We start from the raw sequence: 22,861 nt of genomic DNA on the forward strand, positions 1-22,861 counted from the left end.
TCGTGTTTTTGTGAGAAATTAAGTAGTCTGGTTGCTAAGGCAATCTGGTGAGACAACTATCTTGATCCAGGGGAAGAGACTGGGCCTCAGTTTAACATCTCATTGAAAAAGCATTGACCTAGAAGTTGTTTCAAACCTCAAAAGGAAGGCTGATGTCTAGAGGGAAATTCTTCATTTTTCTGCAAGGCCCCAACAGTGTTATTCAGCTGAACAGTGTCTATTGCACCCTTTACCTATGATCTCTGATTGCAGTCCCTCCCAACCTCAATGGAAAAAGCCTGCTGGCATTTACCCTATCTATATCCTTCATAATTTTCTATACCTCTATCAAATCTCTCCTCAATCTTCTATGTTCCAGGGAATAAAGTCCTAACCAATTCAATCTTCCCCTGTAACTCAGGTCCACAAGTGCTGACAACATCCTTGTAAGTTTTCTCTGTATTCTTTCAACCTTGTTTACATCTTTCCTGTATGTAGGTGACCTAATGTGCACACTATACTCCAATTTAGGCCTCACCAACACTTTACACACCTTCAACGTAATGTTCCATCTTCTATACTCAAAATATTTTGAGTACTCTCTTTTGTATTTCCTCAATTTACTTGTGCTTTCCTCACCTCCTGCTTCATTTCTTTTTGACTATACATTTGAGCCAGTCTCTAATCCTTTTCTTCTCTATCTCCACATGCTTGTCCTTATCCCTATTTGTAGAAGAATCAGGATGGATTTAACGGACATGTGGGAGACAGTAGGTTGCTAGGAAAAGGAAATGCCCTGGGAATTTGTATAAACTCAATGAGCCAAATGGTCTCCCACTATTCTGCAAGGAAATAAGAGATTAGGCTTGTATCGTCTGGAAAAGGTTAATTTAAGAGCAATTCAAAAGAGTTTTAAGTTTCCATAAATTGAAAGGAGGAAGACAAATTGCAAATTCAGTGACAAGGATTCATCAATTTAAGATGATCACCATGAACCAAGGTTATGGGAAGAAAGCAAAACAAGAAGATTAGCAATTATATTCTTTATATTTGGGCAATAAACTAATAGAATATATTGTTTACCTGATTTAAGATCGGTCAGACTTTCATTTGTTTTGAAATTAACTTTGGAGAGTGTTCAGAAAGAAAGCATGTTCTATAACATTCTGCATGTTAAAATATTAGCTTGATTTAATTATTATTCTGTAATGCTTCCTATGTGGATAGTACTACAAGTTCCTTTTGAGAAAATGCAAAACAGTCAAGCATAATAAAAATATGGGCCCCAAATTAAATGAAAATATATGTAATACATTCAATTAAACCAAGAAACTTTATTGAAAGTTCTTTGCTGGGATACCAGAAAAATGCTGCACATATGCCAATGAACAAAAGGTACAAAACTGAGTATATAATTAAAGTTATTGGATTGTATATAATTTAAGTGTATATTTCTTGAACTTCACACAAAAATTATCAACCATATTCTGGGCTGTAAGATATGCACAGGATATTTTTTATTGATTTGATTAAATAACATAGCTAATGTAAGTAGGCATGGTAAATATCTTTATTTTCCAGCAAGATTATAAAGACATCTCTGTATCTCAGTAGAACTCGTGGATACACTTTCTCATTCTCCTCTTTAGACTTGAATAGCCAGACGTTATTCAGTATTGTGTGGTTGAATAGTTTTTCCGAGTGAAACCCACGATATTCATGCCAGCTGTGCAAGAAGAGAGCAGTGAAACCAGTATGTAACATTTCGAAGCATTACTAAGATATTGGACCTGTGTCCCAACTGTGACCATTGGAACCAACTATTCTAAGCTCCCCAACTCCAGCAAGGAACAGTGATTAAGAAAATAAGCACTGAAGCTTGCAGTGGAGGAGTGAACAACGAAAACACACTTGTGTCAACACACCCTTTTGGCTGCACTAGAACTTCCAGAGTCTGAACTTTCATACATCCCACCTTAGATTGCAGCAGCATAATCTAAAATGAATATGCTCTAAGTTTGATTCAGAATTTCAGCAAAGATAAACAACATTTTCTAGGCTACTGAATAAATTGTCTCCTCATTAAATATATCAATTTAATCAGAGAATTTTATTTGCAAGTTATTTGGGAAGTGAAAAATTAAATAAAAGAAAACCAAAAAAAAAGAGAGAAACATCTAACCACTGTCATCACATTAATAATTTGGATGCGCATGAGAATGAAACCAAGGAAAAAAAAGAAAATGAACATTTTCTCCACCTTTCTTCTTACCTTGATATAGCAGAGGGCATTAGAGAGACAGGAAAACTCTAAAGATTACAGGAAAAGTATGCAGAAAATAATTCCTCCTTGACAACATGAGCAGTGAACTGGAGTCTTCTGTCCTATGACTGAACACTTTATCCCAGGCGAATTGGACACAAACAGGGGCAGAATTGCTGCAAATGTCTTACTTTTTGCAATGCAAAGCAGCCATGCAGTCATGTGCTTAGACTGACATTGAAGTAACTTTGCCAGGAGCAACTGAAGCAATTACTAGTGAGATTCTGGAAAGGCTGGAACACCTTGATAAGATGGCAGTGAAAAATGATACACCCAAGGAAACTGTTTCATCTGTACAACAAAGTCAACTCATTCTCCAGATTCATTTTACACACAGAACATACTCCTTTAAGAGAGTAATTACAATCCAACAAGAAATCGTTTCCTTTCTCGAGATGATTAGTCAGTAGAGTTCTTAACATACCTTAATCACACACCCTGAATAACACACCAATTTATCTATGTACTGTAATTCCTTTATTAAAATTCTGAACGTGCATATAAATTATTAATACTCTTCATTTTTCAGGCAAGCGACAATTTTTTTCACACAGCCTCAAAAATCCCTTGGGGTACAAATCTATCATCTGAAATTGATCACTAACCCCATTAGGATCTTGGACAATGTATTGTTCAAAATGAAACTTCAAACCGTGTGTGTGTGTGTGTGTGTGTGTGTGTATACACACGTGTAGGCTCGTATGAAGCATGGACATAAACGTAACTGAATATGTAGTGATGTTATGTCATACAGGTATGACAGATTTACTGCCATATGATTCTGCATACACAGCAAAATAAATAATGGAAGTCGTATACATCTATTCCCACTCTCCTGGCATCGGTTAACACTTCCCTCCTCGATGTGGACTTGGGCCTACCTCGATATCACTTGCCCTGAGGATTCCATGTGAGAGCTTGTTCTGGCGATACTATTTGGGGGCTTCCTCAACGTGTGTCCTATCCAGCACCACTTCCTTCTCTTGATCTCTGCCTCAATTGGTGTCTGGTTGGTCCTTTGCCATAATTCTGTATTGTTCACATAATCTGTCCATGTTAGCCCCAAAATCTGATGCAAGCAGATGTTGACGAAGGTCTGGATTTTTCTGATTACTTCTGATGTCAGTCTCCAAGTTTCAGGGCCATATAGGAGGGCAGATTTGACATTGAGTTGAAGATTCTCAATTTGGTTCTTAACCTTAGTTCTTTTGCTGCCCAAACTGGTTGTTGATGGCCTATGCTCACTAGTGAGTTGAAAGGTAGAAGAAGAAGAAGAATATACATCTATTAGATGTTCAGAAAGTCTCCCCCTGCACAAGATACCTTATCTGCACCTTCGTTAGGAACTCTTTGAATAGACATGATGAAACCCATGAAGGACAGATTACTGCTCTATACTTCGATGAGACCATCATACTTTAGAGGGCTCTGAGCATTCCAGTTCTCTCTACAGATATCCACCTCTTTGTGTTCGCCTGAAATATGGTGTTTCCACAGCTTTCAGCCTTGTAGCTACTGAGTTCTTCTGTTTTAAGAGCCTCAGCACAAGCATTAAATTGTGCAATGGTTTATTATATGCTCCCCAAATTGTGTGTGATGAAGCAACCACACAATGTGCATCAGTGAAAATCAATTAATAAATCAGCATATTATCTACCAGAGGGAGTCATTTCAGTCTGGATTCTCAAGCAAATATGAATTTCAAGGCCATATTAATTCTATTAAATGTTATATCATTTGCCAAGGTCTGTGATGTTGCAGAAACTAGAGAATGAAATACAGAATCATGGCAAACAGATTAAAGCCATTCAGCCTATTATCTGCATGCCAGTGAAAAAGAAATGGCAAAGCTACTGTAATCCCACATTTCAGCACAAGATCCTAAGCCCCAAGGGTCATTGCTCTTCAAAGACACAACTTCATAATTTCAAATATGATGAGGACTTCTGTCTCTAACATTCCTTTAGATTAGCTCCAGACTCTCAATGCCCTCAGAATGAAATATGAGATCTTTTCACTTTATCATCTCCAGGCTCCTCATAATGTTATTTACCACAACTATTATTAGGTACCTCCTGCACTAAGTGTATGTTTGTGGTTTCCCGCTGCTGTAGCCCATCCTCTTCAAGGTTTGATATGTTGTGCATTCAGATATGCTCTTCTGCACACCACTGTTGTAATACATGGTTACTTAAGTTACAGCCGCCTTCCTGTCAATTTAAACTAGTCTAGCCGTTCTCCTCGACCTCTCTCATTAACAAAGCATGTTCGCCCACAGAACTGCTGCTCCTTGGATTTTGCTTTCTGTTTCTTGCACCATTCTCTGTAAACTCTAGAGACTGTTGTGCATGAAAATCCCAGGAGATCAGCCGTTTTTGAGATACTCAAAGCATCCTGTCTGGCACCAATGGTCAAAGTCATTTAGATCACATTTCATCCCCATTCTAATAACTGTTCTGAATAACAACTGAACCTTTTATGTCTGTGTGCTTTTATGCATTGAGTAGCTGCCACATGATTTGCTGATTGGAATTTTGCATTAATGAGCAGGTGTACATATGTACCTAATAAAGTGTCCACACACACACACAGAGGGCCAATTATTGAACTCAATGAAACCCCATTTGTAGCATTTCTTGGTCACATAAACACTCATCTACCATGCCCTAACCTAATTTTGGATCTAATTTGTTACTCTCCCTTAGACCCTACAGATGTTTGCATTTTTGATCTGCCTGTCACAGTAAAATCTGAGGTATAAAGTTTTATACTGGCCCAAAGAACAGGTTCTAACAATTTGTCTACTCTGAAGTTAAACTAACTCCTAATAATTACTTGGTTTACCCTTTCCTTCCTGATAAAAGGCTGCTACATTAGCATCCTACAATCCTGTAGCACCATACTAATAGACTGAGGATTGAAAAATTTTCCCAGATGTGAGGCAGGAGGCTGTGCATTTGAGACAGAAATCTCACTCTGCTGACTTTTATAACCTAAAAAGCAAAGCTAATGCTGCAAATGACATGTTGTTTGTTAGTTGAGAAATAGCCTTTTCAAAGCTTAATGATCTGGAAAAGCAGTGAGGCTGGACTACAGATGTTCTCTGAGGAATGGAATCAAAGCCAGTCAGATCAAGGGATTGGGTCATGATTGAGAAGTTCCTCAAAATGAATCTTCAGTAAGAACTCACTACATCTCATCAGTCTTCCTCTGTTCTTAATTCTCAAAAGGGTGTTTGGGCAAGAGATGATATTCAAAATATTGCTTGTCATATTATCAGTGAGTTGTAACATCTTCTGTCCTCTGTTTACCCCATAGTTGTTTACATTACAAGTTATCTTGGTCTTCAGATCCTAAATATCTTCCTTTTTCCCCCCTTTGTAATGTGTTGAAATCTCACATTCAAAAATGCCCTTGTGTTTGTGGCCATGCTGTCCCTGCGTCTTCTAGTCATTCTCGATGAACTAGAACATTGAACTTAGAACAGTACTGGCCCTTCAGCCCACAATGTATGTGCCAACCATGATACCAATTTAAACTTATCTTACCTGCCTGCACATGACCAATATCTGTCCTCTCTCTGCATGTTCATGTCCTGTCTAAATGCCTTTTAAACTTCAATTCTGCTTCTGCCATTTTCCCTGGCAGTGCATTCTGGGCACCTACTGCTCCCCTTTGAACTTCCCCTTAAATCTATGGACTCTAGTATTTGATATTTCCACCCATGAAAAGAAGGTTCTATCTACACTATCACAATCCCTCTCGAATTTTATAGATTTCGATCAGGTCTTCATGCCATTTCTGAAAATACAGAAAAAACAATCCTAGTTAGTGCAACCTTTCCTTTTAGCTAATAAACTGAATACAGGCAATATTCAGATCAACCTCTTCTATGCCATCCAAAAGTCCTCGACACCTTTTCTGTAATGCAACGACCATAACTCAGATATTACTTCAAAGCTGGCCTACAGCTGCAGCTTGAATTCCCAAGAACATGGAAGCTGGTGGATAAATTGGACACTGGAACCTGCCCCTAAATTCCAGTGTGTATCTGTATGGTACAATCCGGGATGAGCTGAGAGGAAATTAAGGAGAAAAAAATAATGTGATTACTACAGGATTAGTGTGCAGTCAGTTAGTACAGTCTCAGGGAGCAAAAGGGCCTGTTTCCATTTTGTATCTCTATACAACTCCTTCTGTGAAGAAACAAAAAGGGGGGAAGAGGCAGGGAAGAGACAGATACAGAGAGGGGGTAGAGGGGAACAGAGAGGGGGAGGGGGAGAAGTGGGAGAGAGGGGGTGGAGAGGGGGAGGGGGAGAAGTGGGAGAGAGGGGGAAGGGGAGATAGAAAGAGGGAGTAGATCGGTGTAGAGGGTGGGGGGGGTGGGGAGTAAGAGAGAGAGAGAGAATCAATTAGCCGAAATTGTCGAATTCAATATTGTGTCCTGGAAGCAGACTGATGGGCCAGGAGGGATAGGGAAATCCAAGCCCAGCAGACTCCCCCGCTCATAAAGTGCTGGGAGCACCGTCCTGTATAACTAACATTCATTTTATGAAAGACACAAGCACAGGACCTCATGGCAACATCCCCTGTATGGCAATGGAATCTTTCAGCTTCCAGCACCACTCAAGTGAAAGACTGCAGGGTATTCCTGAGAGTTACAGTGAAGCAAGTGCTTTTGTTTTATTATGAGCTGCATGAAATTGAACACAATATGTGTGATGACTAGCATATCAAAAGTTTAATCAATTTCAAGCATGCCATACAGCATTATCACAATACCTGTCTGAAGGATTTAGGCAGGTTGAATCTACTGTTAATCTTACTCCCTTAACAAGATGTCACCGAGTCACTGTTTTGCTTTTAACACCAGTATCATTAGTATATTGAGACATGAAGCCACAAGTAATGGGAAATCAGACTTTAATGCTCTATTATAAGGATTATTTTAACATATTTCATATTTAGGGATTGGTACTGTATCTTTCTCCTGTACAGATTAGGTGACTAAATGTACATAATTATCAGAAAATTAGCTTTTTATTATGTATCTAGGACTCTGGGTGAATAAACCCAAAATAAAGTGCATAGAAAAGAAAGGAATCAAATTCTCCTGCCTTTATAGTAATAATCACTGAAAGTATGATATGGATATCTCCAGCAAAGCCAGTATTGTTACTATCCATTCCTAACTAGCCCTGAATTAATTATGGAATTTAACAGTCAACCATTTTTGGCAGGTCTGGTGTCCCATATAGTTCAGCCAGTATGCCTCTGGATCAGCAGACATTGGTATCTCCACAGTGCCATGGAGATTATGTTAGTTTACTAGTTAGTAGCTTGGATCAATTTAGATTACTAGTCCACTAACCTCTATGGAACCACTGTGATATCAATCTAAGGCAAAGTGGTTCAGAAACGAGGTAAGACACAGGCTCTGGAGGTAGAGGACTAAGGTTTGGAAATAAGTTCTCTGACACTTCATAAAAGCTACTTTCTGCATTTTATGAGACGAACACCCTTACACAACTCAACATCACCTCCTTAAATAAATAATCTAAATCTAGCTGCCACAGAAGCGAGAATAGGATTTAAAAGTTAATCAATGCTTTTACTAATACACATATAAATCTAACCACAGCTGTATTTATAGGTCAAGAAAATTAGATCTAAATAACAGGATGTTTGATTTTCAACAGAAATATTGATACTTCTGTATAAAAGAATCTGTGTCAATCAAATCTTTTGCCTTATTTTTGTTTTCCTTTGGACATACAGTACTTTGAAGTTATAAAATGCCTTTCCTGTGTGCAAGCAATGAAAGCAGAGTCTCAAATTTACTTTAGCCTTCCAATCCTCTGCACTAACAAAATGTCAGCAGCAAAAATGAACACTGAAGCATTTGACTGCTGAATACCACTCTTGTGAGGTTTAAAAGTAGAAATATTTTTGGTGGAAGAAAGCATATTCCATCATTTAGCGATGCATTTGATTCTACTGCCAAGGTAATATCAAACAGAATTCCATTTGCTGAGTTTCAGAATGATTAAAGATGTGTCATTAATGCTTTGGCAAATTTTAGATGGGCTCAGTTCCTGGAACAACGCAGTTCAAAACCTCTGTGGCCATGCCACGTTCATATTGCAGCTGTACAAATGTTTTATTTGTTGAACGTATGAAACCTCAGCACATTGGAACTACCCAAATCTGGGCTCGAGAATTCATGTTTCAAAGTGCTGAGTTGTGAATTCAGCGATATTTCTTCAAAGGAATTTGGGAGTGCAGAATAAGCATTACCTATCTCCCACCAGAGAAACAAAAAGAGCTTTTGAGATATCCTTATACCACTCAACTCTCCTTGCGCTACATCCATCCAATTCCATATCCTTTCCCATTTTGTCCTTCATAACTTCTGATACGTTTATTTTTGCTATGTCATATGGAATTTGGATTTATCTTCCTTTAAAATGTTTTGAAATAATAGATTTTTAATAATTTGACCCAAGTCAATTATTTTCCAAGAGCAGGAACATTGCTACACACTATGCAAAAGAAACTTATCAGAAACATAATTTTCAAATGTGACTACGCATTTCCTTCTGTAAAGAGGGGACATGATTAAAACATGTGAATAACATGTGTATCAACAGAGGTCTGGAGTCCCTTCTATAACCTTCCCTTCAGTCATTCATTCTAATCTCCTCCACAGTCCAAACTCTCCTTATTCCTGTCTCTCTTCCCCGTATTCCCACCCAGTTTTCCCCAGTAACCCTCTCTTCAGTCCCCTTACCAAGCGTTGTCCTTGCCAAACAATTCCTTGCCCAATCTCCATCACTCTTATAATTTTGCTCTTTAGTACATTTTTACCTCAGATGAAACAAATTTTGAATACTGTATGTATATGATTTATTGTAATCAGGTGGGAGATTTAACTTTTTAGAGGGAGTAGAGTTACAGAAAGAACACTGTGTGGTCTGTGTAAAAGACCAATTAAGACTCAAAAAACACCCATCCAACTTCATCCACTTAAAAATAGGAATAAGGAAGCGCTACCCCTAAATAGAAAATGATGAAAGCTGTTCGAAGCTTATTACTATTTGGAAGAGTATTAACAGGTTTTGATCTGTGAGGTCTGTTAAGCAGATTTACACTGTACAGCGATGTCTGAGAGGTAGTTACAAAATGGTACAGTATACTTAGACATAGGAGCTGATGCAATTGTACATTGCATGACAAGCAACAGGGAGTAATCATAAAATTGTTATATGCATGATTAACAATTATTTAAAATTAAAAATGCATTATTTTAAAATCTAATATCTACTCTAATTGCTCACTTTCTAACTTAATGCCCATTACACCGCTGGTAGTTAGGGCAGCACTGAAGGTCCTTCGTCTCTGGCAATGTTCAGGGCTTCCTTCATCACGTCAGTACCTTCCGCTCAGTTTTCACAACTGTCAGCTATGCAAGTCCCAAGTGGAGACTCAGGAATACCATTGTACTCACATGTAGAAAGATTCTTCATTGCTGTTTCCATAACAGCTTTGTTTTACCAGTCAGGGTTGTTAGCCCTGAGCTGAACCCTGAACCTGGAGGTCTGGTGCACCATTCTTAATTGGGCATCTACCCTTTGACCTGTTTGGCATGGGTGACCCTACCAAGAGCCAAAGCCTAAAGCCCTGACTCCAGCTAACATAGCTCTCCAGAGTCACCGAGGCCCGCAAGCATCCCAACCCTACGACAAGGTTGTGGTCCTCTTGGACGCTAATTGCTCACAATACAGCGAAATATTCAGCAGTCTGAGAAACGGAAGATCTGAGTTTGTTGAAGCGTTGTAATTTCTCACAAGTTCAGGTCGAGGACAGAGTCAGAACAGACTATGTCATGAATGCCCTGCCATGGATTGTGGTAGTAGAGGCCGATCCATTAGCGGCACTTAAGAGTCTCTTAGATAGGCACCTGGAGGGCTATTGGGGAGTGGTTAGATTGGACAAAGAGTAGGCAGAAAGGTGAGTCCATAGGTTGTGGAATCAGTTCAGTATTGAGATGTCTGAAGTTATCCACGCTGGTTCGGAAGCCTAATGGTTGAAGGGTAATAACTGTTCTTGAACATGGTGGTGTGCGATCTTAGGGTCCTGTACCTCCTTCCTGATGGCAGCAGTGAGAAGACAGCACGGCCTGGATGGTGGGAGTCCTTGAAGATGGATGCTGCTTATTGAATATTAACTCTTTCTCACTAGTTTTGTAATACCTTACTAATATTTTCTAATATCTTCTTAATATTTTCTAAGATCTTTTTCCTCCATAAAAGAAAGGTAACGCTGCTGTTAAAGGTAAGGGAACATTTCTTCACAAATGTTTGTCCTTTGAAAACTGACTCGAGTATTCGGAAGTGTCCATACTTTCAGGGGTCTTGATGTAAACCTTTATTGTCGAAGGGCAGTGTACTGCAATATGGGAAGCTACAGCAGGCACAGGACACTTGAATGTACAAGCACTCTGAGGCCAAACTCCACGTATTGTCCACTTATTGACTGGTGCGTATGATAGGCCTTGTACTCAGCACCTTTAGTATTTTAAAATCGTGCAGAACAGAAACAGGCCCTTTTGGCCCACTGAAAGGAAACCCATGATTCCGAGTAAGGCTAATCCTTTCCTGCCTGTATCTGGCCTTTCTCCCTCTACAACTTTCAATCCCAGTACTGAACATTACCTGCTATCCACTCTGAAAAACTACCACCCAAACCTTTAATTTTTCCCCTCTCAAACTTAATCAAGTGCCCTCTATTTCCTGATTCCCCTTACTATGGTAAAAAAAACTCTAATCAGCTATCCTATCCACATCTCTCATCTTTCAGCCTTCTACATTCCAGTGACAATAAACCCAGCCTATGCCATCTCACCACTCAGCCATCTCACCACTCAGTACCACATCCTGGTGAACCTCTTCTGCACTCTTATTGCTACCAGATCCAAACTCGAAAGCAAGCAAGTTGATATTAAGGCTACAGAGCTGTTCAGGAGTCAGAACGCTGAGGGGTATGTTGAGTCTTTATCAAGGATGAGGAAAATGCCAATGTTTCTGTAGTCGAGTCGGTAGCAGAAATAACAGAAAGGAAAGAAATAATAAGGAGCAGATGTTAAAGAGGCTGGCTTTTTAACTGACTTGAATAGAATGCATCCGATGTATCCCAGACTCCTGAGGAAAATGGGAGCGAGAGAGAGATACAGCATGGAAATAGGAACTTCAGCCCATTTATTGAGACATGCTACGCTGACCATATTCAAGATTGCAAACATACACCTCACATATACCTGGTTAGATAAAGCTTTGGTGGGAAAGCTTCTTGAAGTATTTATCAGAGAAAATAATAATGGCCTAGAAGAGTTGAATTAGCACACAGTAGTCACAATTACACATAATTGGTTAACCTAAATGAATTTGTTGATGAAGTAACAGAGAGTTGATGAGAGGAGTGCAGTTGTTCTGGGTGCTCAGATTACGTCTCACAAGGACCATTTAAAAAACAGGGTAACAATATTGAGGCCCATAAAAAATAAAATAAAATGGCCCATGGCAGCACCAGTGAGCAATTCGTTTTACAGAATTGGGGAGCAGTGCCAAACAGCTGTTTTCCCTTTAGTGGGCAATAGATAGTGATGGGCAGCTGGGCCATGCTGACCTTTCATACTTTACTTATGATTTTGGAGCACAGGGCAATTTTTTAATGCTCAAAACCTAGAGGCATGGTACATAGGGAAGAGGATAGTAATAGAGTGCAGATCGGCTGACAGAAATTAAATTCCAAACCATGAACCCTACCAGCTAGGAGGATGAGGACAGAATAATCACAAAGAATACCACCCTCCAAGCCGCATGCCAACTTGAACATACATTGCTATGGTCACTAGGCCAGCATCCTGGAACTCTCTCAAACAGCTCACACCTCAAAACTGCAGCTCACAATCACCTTTCAAGACAGCTAGGGATGGGCATTTAAATGCTGGCTCAGTCATCAAAGCCCAACGACTGAATAAAAACTTAATTCCAAGAATCGCTAATTATATATTTTGTCAGAAATAATGAGGGGCAATAAAAATTGTAAAGATATGCCAAAGACCTTGGGTATAAATACACATCAATATTTTTACAGTGGCAGACCACTTGAGGAAGTAATGCATATGGTTTCCTTGTATTCCTAAATAAAGACACCAATTACAAAAATAAGGAAGCATTCCTTAGCCTTTACTAAATAGTGGGTAATCCACAAATAGTAAATTACATCCAATTCACCTTATTTTAGTAAGGATGTAAAGATTCCAGAGAGGATTTAAATTCAGATCATCACAAGTACATCAAAACATACAGTGAAATACAAAGTTTGCAGTAACAACCAACAGATTTAGGGATGTGCCTGGGGCAGCCCGCAAGTATTGCCACACATTCTGGTGCCAATATAGCTTGCCCACAATGACAAGACAGAACACAAAAAGCAAAAAGACAACAAAGGCAAAGCAAGGCCAGTTCCTTCATACCACCTAGCACATACACTGTCCTCAAACCCCTGGCCAGATCCTCTTCTTTGGCTTCCAGCCTCCAGCAGACTTGTGGAATCACAGACACCGGGCTTTCGAATTCCCCAGCAGACTCGCAGTCTCGGGACTCTGGCTATTTGGGCATTGGCTTCTGGACTTCTGATCTGCCTTCAGGCCTCGATCTTCAGTGTCCACCCAGGACTCGCCTATGACTCTGAATAATGACCCCAATCCAGGCCTCAAGCTCCAGTGTCTCCGATGATGGGACCCCAAACCCTAAGCCTCAAAACCAGCCTTACGATTCCCATATCTAGGGGGTTACGAGCTCTTGTTTAAATAGGGTAATAGCAGCCACTTGAAGAATTGTGAATGGTCCCTGAATCTGGTAAATTATATGTGCTAGTGTGAAGAAAATTCTGTGACTATCACCTTGGAATTACAAACAGAATCAATCACCCTTTTCAAGAAAAGGAAATGAAAGGAAATAATTTAAAGGTCACGTGGAAAGAGTTGAGACAATGGAAATTATTTAATTATTCTACAAAACCCTGGCACAGACTCGATATGTCAAATGATGTCCTTCTATCCTGTAGCAATTCCCCATAAGACATTGATGCAAGTTAGGTAGACCCTGATTCTCAGGACAAAACTCCAAATTTAGTTTGATTGAATTCCTATTTCAACTCAACTTCTTTCTCACAGTCTTTTCAAGTCACACATGGCATTAAGCAGGAAATGAAGAACAATCTTGAATAAATTACTATCCATTGTACTCTGTATATTGGAATTCTTTATTGCTAAATTACTTCACTTCATGAATTTGCTTGTTATGTTTGAATAATTTTGGCAAATATCCAAATCAGTATGAAAACCATATGTTCACCCATCCTCTCAGTGTTTTCTGACCTATATTGTTTCTCTTTTGCCAAAACCACAATTATAAAATTCTCATCCTTGTTTTCAAATTCCTCCATAGTCTCGCCCCTCCCTGTCTCCACTATCCCATGTCTCTCAGAGATCTGGGTAATCTCCAACTGAAATCTCTAATGTATCTGCTATTTTAATCATTTCAACATTAGCAGTCTTACTGAGATCCCAGGCTCTGAAACACCCTGCTTGAAAGATCTAGAAAAGGACTAGAACAGCAAAAACAAGTGTGGATCCCACAGAAACAATAGCAGGAGAAAATGTTGTAGTTAATGGTCAATAAATGGATATTTTAAATCTGACTTCACTACAGGACACAGTAGAAATAGAGAGGAACTTGTATGTACTCACTCAGAGGAATTTTAAGAAATAGGAACTAATAACTGAATACTGAAGTAATTTATATATAAATATGTATAGGCATCCGTTAGCCTCGTGAGACAGTGGATTTGCACCTTGGAAGGTTTCCATGGTGCAGGCCTGGGCAAGGTTGTTTGGCAGACCAGCAGTTGCCCATGCTGCAAGTCTCCCCTCTCCATGCCACTGATGTTGTCCAAGGGAAGGGCATTAGGACCCACACAGCTTGGCACAGGTATCGTCACAGAGCAATGTGTGGTTAAGTGCCTTGCTCAAGGACAGATCATGCTGCCTCAGCCAAGGCTCGAACTAGCGACCTTCAGATCACTAGACGAACGCCTTAACCACTTGGGCACACAGTAACACTGGAGTAATTAAGAGTGCCCAAAGCACACTTGGAATCCTTCAGGAATATCAATGAAACAGGAACATCCTTAAACTAGAATTTTAAATTAACTTAAATTAGAAGGGCTGAAACTGACTACAGAATATCCTCAGCAATTAGCGTTAGGGAAATCCCAAAGAATTTTATACATACATTGGAAGCGAGTGGCTGGCTAGGAAAAACATAGGTCCACTGAAGGACAAAGGAGGGAGTTTATATCTACAACCATAGGAAGTGAATAATATCCTTAATGAACATTTTCACCAAGACAAGGACATGAATGATGGTAAGATTAGGGAAGGGAATGTTCTTGTTAATACGGAGTAGGAGATGGTGTCAGGTGTCTTGAAAAACATCAAGGTGAAGAAGACCTTGATCCTGATGGGATCTACCCCAGGATATGGAGGGAGGAGACTGCAGCTGCCTCGAAAGAGATCTTTACTTCCTCCTTAGCCAAGGGCAAGTGCCAGAAAACTGGAGAATAACCAATTTTGTTCCTTTGTTTAAGGAGGGCGATAGAAAGTTATAGGCAGATGGGTCTGACACTGGTGGGAAATTATTGGAGAAGGTTCTTGGGGACAGGACAGAAAGTTGTGCTGAATGTCCCAAATGAGATCCTGCCTCTCCAAATTGGTAGATCCTGTCCCTCAAAATCCCCTCCAGCTAATTACCAACCATTGAAGTCAGATTAACTTGCTTGTAGTTTCTTGGCTTGTTTTTACTACCTTTTTCAGCCACTCTCTAATCCTCTAGAATCTCACCCGTGGCCAGAGATGAAGCATAAATCTCTATAAAGTCCTCCAAAACTTCTTCTCTAGCTTCCTACAAGGTTTAAGAAGGCACCAAGTCAGGCCCTGGGCATTTATTCACTTGAATGCATACATTAAGACATTTAATAACTCATCCCTGCTAATTTGTATGCGGTTGAAGACTTCACCACTCATTTCCTCCATATCCTTAATGTCCATTGTTTTCTCCATGATAAAAACTAAAGAGAAATATTCATTAGGAAGAGGTACAGTCGACGTTTTGGGCCGAGACCCTTCGTCAGGACTAACTGAAGGAGGAGCTAGTAAGAGATTTGAAAGTGGGAGGGGGAGAGGGAGATCCAAAATGATAGGAGAAGACAGGAGGGGGAGGGATGGAGCCAAGAGCTGGACAGGTGATTGGCAAAAAGGATACGAGAGGATCATGGGACAGGAGGCCCAGGGAGAAAGACAAGGGGGAGGTGGGGGAAAAACCCAGAGGATGGGCAAGGGGTATAGTCAGGGGGACAGAGGGAGAAAAAGAAGAGAGAGAGAAAGAATGTGTGTCCCAGGGAGAAGGAAAGGGGGGAGGACCCACATTCTTTCTTTCTCCTTTTCCTCCTGTCCCATGATCCTCTCATATCCCTTTTGCCAATCACCTGTCCAGCTCTTGGCTCCATCCCTCCCCCTCCTGTCTTCTCCTATCATTTTGGATCTCCCCTTCCCCCTCCCACTTTCAAATCTCTTAGTAGCTCTTCCTTCAGTTAGTCCTGACGAAGGGTCTCAGCCCAAAACCTCTCCCTAGAGATGCTGCCTGGCCTACTGCGTTCACCAGCAACTTTGATGCGTGTTGCTTGAATTTCCAGCATCTGCAGAATTCCTCGTGTTTACGAGAAATATTCATTACTAGCTCTGTCAAGGTGTCACTGAGTTGCGATGTCCATCGATGTTGTTGCTCAGACCTAGTTGCTTTTTAGTTTCATTTGGATGGTTTTGGGGAGAGCACAGGGAGTTAGGGGTCAGGTTAGGGTTTAGGGACAGGGATGAGGGGAGTTAAAAGTCAGGGCAGTAAATGAATAGTCGGGGCTGAGACAGTTCAGAGTCCATATTGGAGTGTTCCATAGTCGACGGTCAGTGATCCCAGAGGTCGGATCAGCAGATGCTGAGGAGATCAGCGATCACCAGTTCGGCAGGTCCGGGTCAGAGGTCCAAACAGGCAGGGCCGGTGTCAACTACCCCACCCCCACCGCCGCTGGTCAGCGAGTCCAGAAGTCAGAGGTCCATGCGAGTCTGGAAATTGAGGCCCGAAGGTCAAATCCATCTTCTATGAGCCCTGGAAGTCAAAGCCTTAAGTTCAAACCCATGATTGGTAAGTTCTGGGTCGAAGCCCAAATGTCAAACCCATGTTTTATAAGTCCTGAGGTTAATACCAAGAGGTTAGTGAAGTCCAGAGGGCAAAGCTAAAGGTTGAAGTCTGAAGCTGGCAACTCTGGAGTTAGAGGCCCAAAGGTCAAAGCCCCTGGGTCTGACATCTGCCAGTCTGCGGTTGGGGGCCATGGTCTGGAGGTTAAAGGCTTGATGTCTGTGAGACTGAGAGTCCAGGGCCAAGGTCTGGAGACTCAGAGCCGTCCTGTCCTGGGGTTGGCAGTTTGCCTGTGTGGGAGTGTAGGGGATTGTTTTTGCTGTTGTTGCCTTGTTTTGTTCTGTTGTTGCTGCTGCTGCTTGTGTTGTTCTGCTGAAGATTGTGAACATGCTATGTTGGTGCTGGAATGTGTGGTGATACTTGCAGCTGCCCCCAGCACATCCTTGGGCGTGTTGATAGTTAACAGAAAGTGATAAATTTCACAGTATGCTCCAATGTAAATGTGATAAATCTATCTGAATTGGAATCTAAAAACTTCTCCTACTTCCTTTGGTTCCACAGACAGACGGACAGCTAAACTGATCATTGCTTATGTCTGTGTATATTCTCTCTTTCTCGCAATATCTCCCGTCACTGAGGATTCCTGAAGCCAGCCAGCCTTGTCCTTCATCCAAACAAGAACACATCGGCCCTGAACTCTTGATATCACACCTTGAAAAGCCTCTTGCTTGGCAAACACTGCTTTCCCTGCAAACAACCTTGTCCAATCAACCTCTACAGGTTCCTGCCTGATCACTCCAAAATTTCCACAGCAGGTCGGGCAGCATCCGTGGAAAAGATCGGTTGACGTTTCAGACCAGAACCCTTCGTCAGGACTGGTGAAGGGTTCCGGCCCGAAACATCAACCGATCTTTTCCACGGATGCTGCGCGACCTGCTGAGTTCCTCCAGCGTGCTGTGAGTGTTGCTTTGACCCCAGCATCTGCAGAGTATTTTGTGTTTACACTCCAAAATTTGCTCTGCCCCGTTTCAGGACTATGACCTGTGAAATGGTTGTACACTTCCCTATAACTATTTGAAAGCTAATAGAATTATAGTCATTGGACCCAAAGTGCTTGCCGACAGACACTTGCGCCACTTGTCCTACCTCATTCCTCAGGAGGAGGTACACTATTTCACCCTCTCTATTAAGTCCCATTATAATTGATAAAGGAAGCTTTGATGGACACATTTCACAAATTCCATTCATTCAACCTGAATCATAGGGCCACACATTCAAACACAATGTCCAGGCTGACTTTATAACAGAGATGAAGAGGAATTTCTTTAGCCAGAAGGTTGTGAATCTGTGGAACTCCTTGCCACGGATGGTGCGGAGGCCAAGTCATTGAGTATATTTCAAGCAGAGGTTGTTAGACCAATGTCTCATGACATTATGGACTATACAGTACCGGTCTGAACTAATCTTATTTACCAGGACTTGGTATGAGTTGGTGATCCAAATATGAGTCCAGATGTTTGCTGGCAACCTGAATATTTCCAGCACTTTTTGATTTAATTCAGAGTTGCGACACTTGCAGTATTTTGCTTTTGACTTAGTCCTTACCAACCAACCCGCTGGAAGTGCAACCAGAGGAGACTTGGTAAAAGGTACAGTTGTACAGCAACAAGGGACAGGTTTTACATATGCTACTGTGTAGCGCTTATCCTGAATTGTTCTGTTATTCAAACCAAGATTCCATGACAAGATGTGAGCCTATAGCAGCACCAGTATTGAATTTCATGATTTGTAAAGCTGAGTGAAATCTCAAATAACCATTCACCCTACCAATGCCACCCAGTAAGAGGACAATTGCTAGTTCAGAATACAGAACATAGAACATGGAAGAAGACAGCACAGGATCTCCCCTCAGCCTCCACTGCTCCAGAGAGAACAACCAAAGTTTATCCAGCCTCTCATGATAGCACATGCCCTCTAAACCAGCCAGCATCCTGGTAACCTCTTCTGCACACTTTCCAAAGCCTCAACATCGTTCCTATAGTACAGCGGTCCCCAACCACCGGGCTGCAGAGCATGTGCTACCAGCCATGTGGAAATGATATGAGTCAGCTGCACCTTACCTCATTCCCTATCACGCACTGTTGAACTTGAACATAGGGTTGCCAACTGTCCCGTATTTGCTGGGACATCCTGTATATTGGGCTAAATTGGTTTGTCCCATATGGAACCACTATTGGCCCGTATTTCCCCCGCTAAGGTAGAGTGTTCCTATGAAACCGTTCGTGCCGAATGGCGTAAAGCGAAGAAGCAATTACCATTAATTTATATGGGAAAAATTTTTGAGCGTTCCCAGACCCAAAAAATAACCTACCAAATCATACCAAATAACACATAAAACCTAAAATAACACTAACATATAGTAAAAGCAGGAATGATACGATAAATACACAGCCTATATAAAGTAGAAATAATGTATGTGCAGTATAGTCGGGAAGATTAAGGCAAAACCGACTTGTGGGAAAAAAATCGGCATGTACACGAATGCTCACATCACATATGCACATGTCATGCATGTGCACACAGGTGCCCGTGCAAGGATTCATGGTCATGGTAGTCTTTCCTGGGGTAAACACAAGTGTCCCGGGATTTGACTGCTATTTTTGTCCCTTATTTGGGAGTGAGAAAGTTGGCAACCCTAACTGTAAAAGACATGTTGAGGTAAGTTTAACTCCATTTGAACACCGGGGGGGGGGGGGTTCAGCCGGTCAGGGAGAATATTGTCAATATTAAACCGGTCTGCAGTGCGAAAAAGGTTGGGGACCCCTGCTATAGTAGGACGACCAGAACTATATGCAATACTCCAGATGCAGCCTAACCAGAATTTTATAAAGTTGCAACATAACCTTGACTGTTGAACTCCAATGCCTCAACTAATAAAAGCAAGCATTCCATAAGCCTTCTTAACCAGCTTATCGACCTGTGTAGCCACTTTGAAGGAACAATCAACTTGGATCCCAAGATCTCTCTGCTCAGCAACTTTGTTAAGGATCTTGCCCTTAACAGTGTACTGTCTCCCTGTTTTTGCCCTACCAAGGTGCAACACCTCACATTTTTCTGGGTTAAACTTCATCTACCATTTCTCCACCCATATCTGCAAATGGTCTATATCGTGCTGTATTCTTTGCCAGTCTTTTACACTTTCCACAACTCTACCACTCTTGGTATCATCTGCAAACTTAATAACCCGCCCATCCACATTTTAATAATTACACAGCCCAGATCTCCAATGACATTTCCATTCTTAAAACTGGCAGAAAGCCAGGAGCAGGTCTGTGTTATTTGGCATCCAATCTCAGCCAGGAGTGACAAGTGTATGATACATTTCAACATCCTTCCAAGTCCCCACCACTACAAAAAATAATTTAATTCATACCGAGAGCTTACTGCATCATACTGGATTAGGACAAAGACTGCCTGTTTTCGTAGTCATGAAATAGAAAACTAGTTGCAAGCTGTTATAGAAGATGATGTCAAAATTTACCCCAATAAACTGAATTCATTTTTCTTTCTGTATACATTCCAGTTAGTTAGAGCCCAGTCTATTCTCTATCCTCAACAAAAGGATGGGAGTCATCACTGAGCGCCCCAAATAACATTATTTATTAATAATTTACTTTCTAACATTCAATTGGAAATTTGTCCAGGCCTCATTACAACACTGGTCGAAGAGCGGACCAAACAGTTGAAATTTAGAGAAGAGGGGCTAATGACAGTTGTGATCAAATGTTTTATCAATTAGTCCAAGTTTAAAAAAAAAACTAGTCAATAAAAACAAGGAGACCGCATTTCACCAGCTGGACTCAAGCCTTGCACCGAAGAAGATACTTGTGTCTGTTTCAGCTCAAATATCCCAGTCCCAGGGTTTTTAGCAATTCCTTTTGGTCATATCCTAGGCCTAATCTCTTATATTTACTTCTTCAACTACATTACTTCCATCCTAAGTTCAGAAAATGTATTCCATCAATAATTTCATTAATAATTCACAATTCCTCAGAAATTACAGTAATCCATGTCTGCATGCATCAAGTGTCAGACAACATTCAGGAATAGCCTGAGAAGTGGCAAGTTGCATTTGAGCTTCAGAAGTGCCAGGTACAGATCTATCTCCCTGGATGGGATCTATAAATTTTAATATATCCATTGTGTTCAATGTGTTAGTGAACATTGAGTGAATTGGATCAGCTGAAAGTGGCAGAGAACACAAGAAGGAGCCAAGGTGGATGATCAAATTGACACTTCATGCTGCAGCTGGTCTCAAGTGCTTTAGCACCCATGCAATATGATCCAACATAACTGAGAATGTCAATGCTATTGCAAGGTTCATTAATTAGCCATAACCAGATATGGGACTGCTTAGCTCTTTTGCTGTTCAGGGTGCATAAGGCTGGCACAACATTGTTTGGGAAAGCTGGTGCACCTAATGACAATGAGCAGGAGATATTCTGGATCATGAGCTTACTAATTGTGGTGGAATTTAAAAACGCAAACACGAGGAAATCTGCAGATGCTGGAATTTCAAGCAACACACAAAAAAGTCCTGACGAATGGTCTCGGCCAGAAACGTCGACTGTACCTCTTCCTAGAGATGCTGCCTGGCCTGCTGCGTTCACCAGTAACTTCTATGTGTGTTAATTGTGGTGGAATTCTGCTGCTATGTGCCTCGTGAATGTCTTTTTTTAAGCAATCAGACCTATTCTGAATCTGTCCCATTCACTATGATGATGAAAATATAAAACACACTGATGAATGTCCTCACAGAAATAGTGGAACTTGATAGTTTTCACTTCCACCAGACTGCCATCTAAGACAATTAGATTGGTGACGATAATGAGAAGTTAGTTATTCCCTCATGTTTGTTTTTTTTGCCTTCTGCCAACTGCCCAGTCTTGCAGCACTGCCGCTCAGAACTCAGGCAATGGAAGAGCTACTGAACTACACCTAGTGAAGGGCACAGTCTGAAGTTGAATTGATCCAGCTGAGGTTAAGTTGCTTCTCTTATTAACTGTTGCAAAGCTAGTTTAGCAGGGGCACCAGTCAGAAGTTGGCCAGCTTAGTTAGGGATGGCACGATTGAACCACGATTGAAGATGGACAATGAATTACCCCAACCACAATATAGTCAATGTTTTTGCTGTCCTCACTGCTTTGCCCAGACTGAGTGAATGGAAGTGAACTGATTCAATGGCTGCATGGGTGACAACCAACAGGAGGTTTCTGTGCCTGTGTCTGACCTGCTACCATCAGACATCAAGGAGTCCAGATGTTGGGAACTTCCAAAGCCATCTTATTCTGGATGCAAATTATTGTGTCACCATCTTTGGTGAACAAGCCTGAACTGTCCATGGGGCAAGAAATGGCCTGAGATGAAGATCAAAGATTTTGGAACACTGGCTGACAGGCAAAATTCTGTGAGTCCAACATCCAACTAACTATTCAACCTGGTTTGCATTGCTTGTGGGACAGCTCTCAATTCTGGCATACCTTTCTGGAATTACACAGATGGGCTTATTAGGCATGGCTATACTTCGCCAAATTTGAGCTGGGTGGTCTATCCAAAATCATTATTATTGTTTCCCATTATAGTTTCAAGCAACTGAGTAGTAGCTGGTTTTTTTTGGATTCGGAGTCAAACACAGACTAAAGAGGTGAAGACAACAGATCTACTTTCCTGAAGGACACTAATGAACTGACAGCACAGAAACACAATTCACCAGTTTGTTACAGACTACAGCCAAAATATAATTAAGCTGTAAATGAGAATATGTTAACATTATTTCTTTTTCACTGTTTTAGTAGAACATCTGCGGCTGCAAACGGTAAACAGCAACAGCACTGCACCTTCCCTCGATCATGCTCTGTCAGGAACAGCAGAGGTACACATGCTCTGGGAGAATTAGAAAGGTAAATATGAGAAGGAGTACACTGGGTGAAATAATGCACAGCTGAGCAAGGGCAGCTGCAGCTAGTCGGAGAGAAGCAGGAAGCAGATGGCTGGAAAGTGAAACTATATCCATCAACAGCTGATGAGGGCCTGGCCCAGGTCTCCATGGTGCACATTTTAAATGCAACATGCCTTCTGAATATGAAAGATTATTGGAATCAATGTGCAGCGTGCCTACGAATTTCTATGATATGACAGAGAGAGTAGAGGTGTCCACAACTCACGTGTTTGGTTTAGTTGGAGC

At 41.1% G+C, this 22,861-nt stretch overlaps 1 protein-coding gene across 1 annotated transcript in view; it reads right to left on the bottom strand.

Annotated features, from left to right (window-relative positions):
* Positions 1–22,861, bottom strand: part of LOC140197991 (glypican-6-like) — a 797,317-nt gene that overhangs the window by 473,859 nt on the left and 300,597 nt on the right. The window lies entirely within an intron of this gene.

Source organism: Mobula birostris, chromosome 5 (assembly GCF_030028105.1).
Source record: "Mobula birostris isolate sMobBir1 chromosome 5, sMobBir1.hap1, whole genome shotgun sequence".
Lineage (NCBI taxonomy): Eukaryota > Metazoa > Chordata > Chondrichthyes > Myliobatiformes > Myliobatidae > Mobula > Mobula birostris.